At 27.9% G+C, this 9,791-nt stretch overlaps 1 long non-coding RNA gene across 1 annotated transcript; it reads right to left on the bottom strand.

Annotated features, from left to right (window-relative positions):
- Positions 1 to 6,486: 6,486 nt before the first annotated feature.
- LOC129301079 (uncharacterized) lies at positions 6,487 to 8,287 on the bottom strand. The gene is made up of 2 exons (XR_008590900.1): positions 8,053 to 8,287; positions 6,487 to 6,821 (listed from the first exon to the last, which is right to left on the bottom strand). It is a non-coding gene; the product is annotated as an uncharacterized LOC129301079 (long non-coding RNA).
- Between the last annotated feature and the right edge of the window lie 1,504 nt (positions 8,288 to 9,791).

The raw sequence follows: 9,791 nt of genomic DNA, 5'->3' as shown, positions 1-9,791 counted from the left end.
TGCTCTCGCTGCAATTCAAGATCAGTGGAGACTACCATCTTTGATCGACCCACCCTTTTTTTCCATTGAGCATTTGAGATCCAGTCCCTTGACTCTCGGGGTCCATGGTTATCGTTAATGGAGATTAATGCAAGCATTTGGTGTGGGCGCAGAGGCACATGTTGCTCTTTCTTTTTCTTTTATTAATTAATTTTAATTTTAATTAAACAGTTTGGTTTATAATTTTTAACTTTTATAGTTATAAATTACATTAATTTAATTATTTAATTAAATAATTTAGTCATTGGCTAGTTCAAGTCTTTAGATTTACTTGATAGAGAACATCATTGTCATGTGAGCAACTCCAAAATTTAAGGGGAGGTGTTCTTCCTTTTGTTAATTATATAATCACCATTTTTTTGATAGTTAATGACTTTTAATCAACTTTAATGAAAGTTATTCATTTTGTGACTTTTGAATTTCAACACAGAACTATAAAATTTCAATGTGTTGGATATTTTGTTTCTATTAAGTACCATGTTTAATTTTATTAGTACCCACTTTTGATTTTAAAATGTAAAAATAACTTATTTTTACTAAATTATTTGATTTTAAAATATAATATAAAAATACATTTTTAATAAATAATTTGATTTTAAATTAATTTGATTATATTAATTTTAATATACTTTCTGCTTTCAATTTATTTTTACGAATATAATTACATGAAACATGATATGTTTTGATATAATGATATTATAGTCATTATAACATCTGTTTATATTCTTTCCTTCCTATTTTTTCTTATTCATCCAAATAAGATGAGTGATAATATTTTTTTTATAATTTTTTCTTCTCTCCATTTTCTTTGCTTTTGTTTTCTTTCCCTTCAACTTTTATTCCTATCCAAATGGAGGGTTCAAGACAAGTGGCTAACGTCAACCTGTTTCATGTAATTTGATGTCTAAAATAAATAAAAAGTGTTGCTAACAAATTTTATTTCATAACTGCTGGAGTAAAAATTAGTTTATAAGGTTTGCCAAATGAAATTTAAATATTAAAATATAAAAATAAAAATGATTTTATTATTATAAATAGGCATATGGTTTTTAAATAAAATTAAAAAAGTATAAATTAATTAAGTATAATGATAATAAATATTTTTATCATATTTTTATATTAAAAATAAACAAATTATGTGAAAACGCAAACTTATGTGGACAGTGGCATAGAGTGTAAGTAACATGAACGCCGGAGGGTAGCTTGGTGAATTCAAAAGGTTTATGCTTTTTGTGCTTGGATCTCGCGGGTCATCAAGTGGAGGATTATATCGGAAAAAGAAAAATAAATAAAGCAAAGGAAAAATTCGCGGGCTAACAAAATCTTGTCCCAAAAATATGGATCAAATGTTTTAAAAATTTAAGCGTACGGTTATTTTATATTGATTAAAATTTTTTATCATTAATATATAAAAATACTAATTATTAATATATAAAAATATATTATTAATAAATATAATAAGTTAACTATAATATAAAATATAATACATATTGAATCATTTGTTTAATATGATTTTATAAGATAAGTTATATTTATAAAATCTCGCAAAATAATTTATCTGTTCGAATAGTTTTTTATGACTCTTCTTCAGGTAAAAGTTGACTTTTCCATGTGTCAAATTTTTATTGGTTCTCATGGGTTGTCTCCTCATTTCCTAGTATCAATATCGATACGCCACTAGAAATATATTTAAGATAATAATTAGAATGTCACAAAGAAAAAAGAAAAGAAATCTCTGTGTGCTGTATAAAATATGTTTTTGTTATAGATATTGTAATTTAATTGTAGATATTCATAATCTTTTCAAGAGTTGCTTTTTAGCATTTTTCATTTAAAGTTAGATTTTTAGCATTTTTTTGATTAAAGTTAGATAATCTACAATATAAATGAATTCTTGAAAGTTTCCCATGATTAATACATATAATACCCAAATGTTATATATTCTATCATTAGTTGATTTATTATCTGTAACTCTTGTTATAGAAATTTAAGGACTCCATACCTCCAAACAGCAGGCATAGGCCAAATGATTATATACTTGACGAAGTGAATAAGATTCTTCTCATTTTCTCCCTATTTCTTTCTCTTATCTTTATGTCCATCATTTCAATTTCTTATATTTTTTTTCATTTTTATAACACATTATCAGCATGACACTACTAAATTAGTTCCTGGCATAAATTCAAAGAATTTCATATTGATGTTTGTTGATTTTTGTTCATGGCATAGAGATGGTTTGTTTAGGTGGAGTGATAAAAATTCACAAATTTATTTATAATGAATTATGACCTTGCAATTTTAAAGAATATATGAATTTTACTTATTCATGACTTGTTAGATATTCATACTGAGCCTTATCGTGTTCTTACTTTGTACCCTTCTTATATTTCATATTTAATTTTTTAAAAGTTTAAGTTTTTTTTCTCATAGATGTGTAATATCATTTTAATATTTATTAATATTTTAAATTTATGTTATCTGAATGGCCAATAACCATATTATTTTTTATCTTGTAATTAGTAGCCAAAAGCTATATCACTTTTGATAATGATATTTTCTAAATATTATTAAAAATTATTGCTACAAATAATATATTCCTAAATGCTAATGATTCAAGTATTTCATGACATATAAAGCTTTGATACCATTGAAAATTATGTTTGCTATAGTCTTAAAGACTAATAACTTATAAAGAGTCATGTTACTGAAAGTAATAGTCTTGAATACTAATTAATATTTCAATTATCTGATTGGTTTCAAATATTAAAGCCTTGAAGGCTATTGGTTCAAGTATCAAATGGCACAAACGAGGTTATAGTTTTGAGAAATTTTTGCATGGTCCTGAAGACTAATATATTGAGAAGTTGAGGATGCATTATTGAAAGCATGAGATATGCTTATAGAGTGATAATGACCATGATCACATTGCATGAAAAAATTGACAATTGAAAGATCATAATATTTTGTCATGGCTATTGAAAAAAATATATCATGCAATAATTGTTGAAATAATAATATCGCTTTGATGATTAAAAAAGTTATCATGTTATAATTCGTAGAAGCCATCTATACCTGTCAACTCATTGAAAGTAAATGTTGAAATTGGTTATGAAGCCCAAGAAAAAATCATGAGATATTATTAAAAAAGCTTGAGAGACTATATGCTTCGAAGGCTATATGTTGTTTAATTTTTATTGGTGTTTAAATTTCTTGTGGTCAATTTGTGACAGAGAAATTATTATAAACATTTGATATTATGATATTAATAAGTATTCAAAGAGTGATGTGAAATCAAATAAATCAAAAATTCACTGTTGGTCATAAATTGAGATGTTAATATATTTTGCAAATTTATTTGCTAATATAAACTATGAAATGTGAATATTATTTGCACAAGTTTTAGACATTAATAATTATATATATAGGAATTAAATTCATTTTGTGTGTCTCTTAAGGCAAAGAAAAATATAAATTTATATTTTTAGTTTTACACAAGAGAAAGTTATTAGAAATGATTAATATTAATTTTGACAATCATTTTTGTAATATGACCAAAATATACATGTATATAGAAAGCAAAATTCATGAATGTTTAAATAGTTGGGATGATTTGAAAGAACGTTATAAATCTCATATTTATTATTATTCCATATGATAATATTAATTATCTATATGTTAAATCTTATTTTTTGAAATAATAAATTTGCCTTGATGATTTTGTCTTCACATTCTTCTGTAATTTTCTTCATTTTATTTTAACCCCTAAACATCTTAAATCATTATACTTTGGTCTTTATATATTTTGATTTTAGATCTTATGTCTTTAGGTAAAAGAAGTAATATTTTTCCTCATATGAAGAGATCTTTGAAAATATGAGGTAAATGTTTTTAATATTTTATATCCCATGCTTAAAATATGCATAAAAACAAGCTAATTGAAGTATGTTATTAATCAACAATGAAAATATGTGTTATGCATTTAAGCAATTAATACATGAAAGTTCTTGAAAAACTATATATAGTTTCAGAAGAACTAATATGAGTTTTTACTTAAGGTCAGAAAAAAATTTGATAATGAAAATTGTAACCAATAAATCCATATCAGTCATCAGAGCTCTAGTTTTTGCGAAGGGCCTGAAGGTAATAGCTAGGGGTATTCAAATTATATCCATCCCAATTAGCCGAATATTGTCTCTATCATATCAAGACGGCTCTTGCCTCTGCCTGAAAACAATTGGGATGAGATTTTGCGAGACGAGATGGGACAAGAATAGGTTTAGAGATGGGACGGGATACAAGATTACCATTGAAACATCCTGTCCCATCTTGAATATTATATATATATATATATATTTAAAAACATATATTAAATATATTAATTATATTAATATAATGTATACTTATATTAATTATATCAATTATAATTTCAATACTTGAAATTCTTCTATAAAACTAAAATTTTTTATATTAATAATTTTAATGATATAGAGACAACTATGCAATATCTTTCTTTATATTATTACAATTTATTTTTATATCTATAAATTTAATAACTTTTTTTATATCGCATTTCTTGCTTTATTTTCGAAAGAGTAATTAGCTTTGCATATTTTAACTAAAGTAGAGGAACAATGAATTGATGTTGTATTTGATTTGCCTATTGTTGTTGCTCTCGTAGCTTAGAAATTGCTTGTAATTGTTATCATAATGTGTAATTGGGATTAACATAATTCAATAATTAATTTTAAATTATTGTGATTTATATACTTGTATTGTTTTGATTTTAAATTTAATAACTTATATTATTTAAAATTTTAATAAATATTATTATTTAGATCTTTTTCCAACATTATCTGATTTATCCTGTTGTCCTGATTCCTACCAGGATAGGATGACTTTAGGAACAAAACGAGACATGAGATAAAAATTCAATCTCAATCTTTTTTTTTGGATGGGATACAGGACAAGGGTGTTTCAGTCCTGTCTCGTCTCGTGAACATGTTACTATAACCTAGAATTTTAGTGATCTTAACAGATATATTGTTAGCATACTTTATTTGGTCATTTTGGATCATTTATATGATATAAAGAATTATTAAGAATATATATTAATATCCATTGAAGAACTAGAAGATTTTTTTACCAATAACCAACATATATATTATGCAATTAGATAATTAGTATAAGGTGCTTGTTCTCAAATAGTTCATTATGAGAATATCACTACTTCTAATTTGAATATTCACATTTCTAGAAATACATCAAATTATATATACGGCCATTCAAATAGCATGAGAACTATACAAGTATTTGATAAATTTGGTAGATGTATTTATAAGATGGTTACATATATGATTATTTTTAATTTGCAACCTTATTTAAATAAAACATTATAGTGAGTGCAAAATTTCCAAAGTATGTGATTTAAACCATTTTTGTTGAAAATTCTAGTGAATTTTATATCATGGCTTTGCAATATTGTACTTATGAGGAAAATAGTTGAAAAGCCTATTTCATAGAATGATCTTAGAGCTACACAAAGGAATGGATAAGACTAGACTCTGTCCTAATCTGAAGTCTAATCTCTTTTATGAAAAGGATTGGATTAGGTGTAAAGTCCCAACTCAAACCGGACCTTACCATTTTAAATCACACAATCAATAAATTAAAATTAGAGTAATAGCCCTTTTATTTGTTTTCAAATCACAGGATCCTGACTTCTTAAAATATAATTCAAATAAGAGGACTAACAAAAGAGCAAACATAGTTAAACGACTCAATAAGACACAACTTTTCAACCTTGAAAAAGGGCCATGCATTGTAACGTGTACCACATACACCACGGCATGTGGTAAAGAGCGACATGCTCTATTTTTGTCTGTATCATGCACCATAGTGGGTGCATTGTGTGCCGTGACGCATATGATAACTCAAAAGATGAAATTTTGCCATGTGCCATTTCTACGTCCAACATTTAATTGAAGTGATTCAAGCGCCCACACGAAACTTACAACATGTACTAACTAACGGAATAAGTTTGGAATCAATTTGACGGTTCGATCTAAAATTAGACATCTGGGTGTAAAAAATCACTTTTTTCTTTCAAAACTTTCATCCTAAGAGCTCAATTATCATTTCTTATCCCATTATACAACTTTGGGCCTTGAACCAAGTCTGAAAAGACTATATATACCTGATTGACACTACTAATCACATATACCATATCAATTGCCCATTTTAACCTCTCAATACCATATTACACAATTGTAAACTTATATGAGAAATACACATACAACACACATTCACATATATATAACTAGACTTGTTCTACTTTCAACCCTTTGACTCTTACATATGAGGCTTCGCTTCACCATATAGTCAGGAATCACAACATACTTGATTCTTTCAAATGGGGCCCTACCTCACCATTTGTGTTAAGTTCTCATATAGCAACGCAACTCATAATCAATACATAATCATCACATTAGTTCAAATATATACAAGTGGAACAAGTTACATAACAAAACAGACTTGCTTGAATAGCATCTAGGCCTACCCATGTACCCTTCACTAGGGCACTCTCGGTGAGATGCACATCATATGTATATATACAAGCAAGATTCACGACGCAATTCATATACACATTCACTTATATATTCTAGTTGGAAACTCTACTATCACAACTCATTATACATTCATTTATATGAATGGTAGTCATACCATTATCAAGTGAGGCTACTCTTTCTTCGATTTCTTTCCTAGCCTTCTTATGCTCTCTTCACCTGTGTTCAAAAGTAACGAAGTGAGACATATGCCTTAGTAACTCAGAGGTAACCCTAATTACTAGTTAGTAAGTAAAATCATAAACAAGCAATAAAGTAGCACGTGTTTCAATCAAAACAATATCATTTGCATATATGAAAACTCATTCTCATCAAACTCATTTTGCTCATGCAATGCATTCCTGGTTCCACCTAGTGAAATAATCTATATGCTCGAACTAAGACTTCCAGTCACATGAAATAGGGCCTACTTCCAGTCTCCTAAGTCAGTTATAACAAAGTTAAACTCTATGTTCTGGATCATCAAAACTTTTTAGCCTTATATAGAGTAGGACCATAACCCCTTACCCTAGTTTAGGACAGCCTCATAGCTCATTCCATATCCTAAGTCTGTTATGGCGAAGTCAAGTTCTATGCTCTGAATTATCAAGATTCTTCTCTTAGGTCCATCTTGGTAGAGTCAAGCTTTATACTCCAGATTATCATGACTTGCTGGACCTCCTTACAGTAAGATCACATCCCCCCACCGTAATCCAGGGTATTCTCACGAATGCGATGCATGTCAATGCATATGCAACCCTAAATTCATTTTAATCAATACTCACACACCCGCATGCATATACTTTCACAATACTACTACTCTATCAGTTTACAACACAATGCACGTAATTATATCAAAATACTTGCAAATAATTTCATAAACAAATAAGTAAAAGGGTTACTTCAATTATCTTTAACCCTTGCTACTAAAGGTTATCAATCACTTTAAGCTCTCAGGGGCATAGATTCTCACAAAAAATGCTACAGGTGTTCAATCTACACAATACAATGCCCCTCAGTCAATTCTCAACCTTTCACACAAACATTGATTCGGCTCAATCGAATCCCTTAACACGTAAAATAATTCAAATAAACCCTTTTGAATTTACTTATCCATTATTTATAATCACTAGTACTATAGGCTACTTAAACAACCATAATAATCTCCTAACACTTATTCAACCAAAATCTTGCCAATTAACCTAACTTTTATGCTATCTTGAGCCTAAGTTTTCAAAGCTTAACCATTCAACTTCATATTAGTCAAAAACCTTTAGTACTATATTCGATAGCCCATTTTAAACTGTTCTTTTAGATTATAATACCGTAGAACTTCATGATTCATTTTCTCAATCAATGAAATTCAACAAAAATGGGGTAGAAATGAAGATTGAGATTGTGCGATACTTACCTAACAAATTACTAATCGAAGCAGATTCCCAATAGTTAGATAAGGCTTGCCCTAGTAGAGATGTACTCCTCTTCCCTTTTAGATGCATTTCCAACAGTTTATCTTTTAATTTCACAAGTTGATCATATCAGCTTTAAATAATCCCTAGACAATACGCTGTGATGCACATAGCTTCCACCGCGGTGTGTGGCACAGTGAGTCCAATCTCATTTGTGCTTGTGCGTTATGCCTTAGATTGTCGTTCCATCCTTCAATCATATCAATACAATATCCAAACAATGCAAAACATTAGCTCAACACCCAAACCACAATCAATCTACTAATTACTAATTTATCTTTGATTAGCAACTAGTTCTTGGTATTTAAATTTAGGATGTTATATTAGGAAATTCATACTTTGATCTAGTCCAATTGTAACTCGAAGATTAATAAGATCAAACTTGATCCATAAGACTGTAAGACTGGCCCCAATAGTCTAGTACTCATTTAACTTTTTTCTTTTTCTCTCTATGAGAGACAACAATTTATTTCACCTCGATAAACTCAATTAAAATAATAAAAATAAAAATACTTATAATCATAAAAAATCCATAACAATTTCCTATAACAAAAAAAATTTAATTACAATTCAAATGATCTAAATTCATAACTTTGACAATAACAACATTCAACAAACTTAAGCAACATGTCTAATATACATTATAACAACAATTTAGTGGCAAACTAAACTAAAATTATCTTAAATAGAAAGACAAAATGTAAATGGAGGAAACATTGTGTTCAAATATATTGGAGATAATTAAAATTATATTAAAATAATTTCATAAGACTGAATCAAGTGACCTGAGAGCTTAGTCTCTTATCTAGTCTAACTTGAGAAAGTAGTCTTGTCTTTTTGTCTCTCTGGTACTTCAGATCAATTTTTTTATTGGACTAGACCAAATTGGGTTTATTTGAGTGGATTAAGTTAGATAGGATAACTAAACTTTTGCACAATGCTAAATGATATAGTAAAACTATTTATTAAAGCCTCTATAAAAAGTTATATCAATACTTATGAGAACAAAATTTTTATTTCAGTGTTGGCATATTTGATCTTATGTATTGTAGCACTTAAACATTTTAAGCCAATAGAATTCTCCCATAAAATTAGCTTTTGGTCAAGAGTCAAATATTTTTCAAATTTGAATGTGTAATAATTATTCTTATTATTATTCCACCACACTAGATGGATATTTAAAGAAAGGTGGGAATAAATGTTGGACGAAAAAACTCCTCCTCCTTGTTTGTTTCAAAATGAAACAAATGAATGTTTCCTAAAGGAAACAAATTAAATTGGGAGATTTATTTTAGAGTTAAGGTGCAATTTTACCTCTAAACTATTCTTAAAGAAGCAATATTTTTCCTAAATTATTTATCATATCAATGTTTCCTCTAAACTAATTAAATCAAAGTAATGTTGCCCCTACTATTTAAATGTCCATTAACTGTAACTAATGAGATCCACTTTTTATGAGTTAAGGTGCAATTTTATTTCTAGACTATTTTGAAAGAGCAATATCCCCCTTAAATTAATTAGATTGGATTAATATTGCCCTTCTGTTTAAAAATTATAAATGTCCATTAAATAAAGATAGATAATGAAAAGTACTTTTGTACTAGTGCTGTTCCATCCACATCTTTTTTAACATCTAATACTCATGTAAAAGCATTTATCTCTATCATGATTTTCTTCACCA

Source organism: Prosopis cineraria, unplaced genomic scaffold, assembly GCF_029017545.1.
Source record: "Prosopis cineraria cultivar Desert tree isolate PC_DT_omini unplaced genomic scaffold, ASM2901754v1 PC1882, whole genome shotgun sequence".
Lineage (NCBI taxonomy): Eukaryota > Viridiplantae > Streptophyta > Magnoliopsida > Fabales > Fabaceae > Prosopis > Prosopis cineraria.
This window is presented reverse-complemented; position numbering and strand designations above follow the sequence as displayed.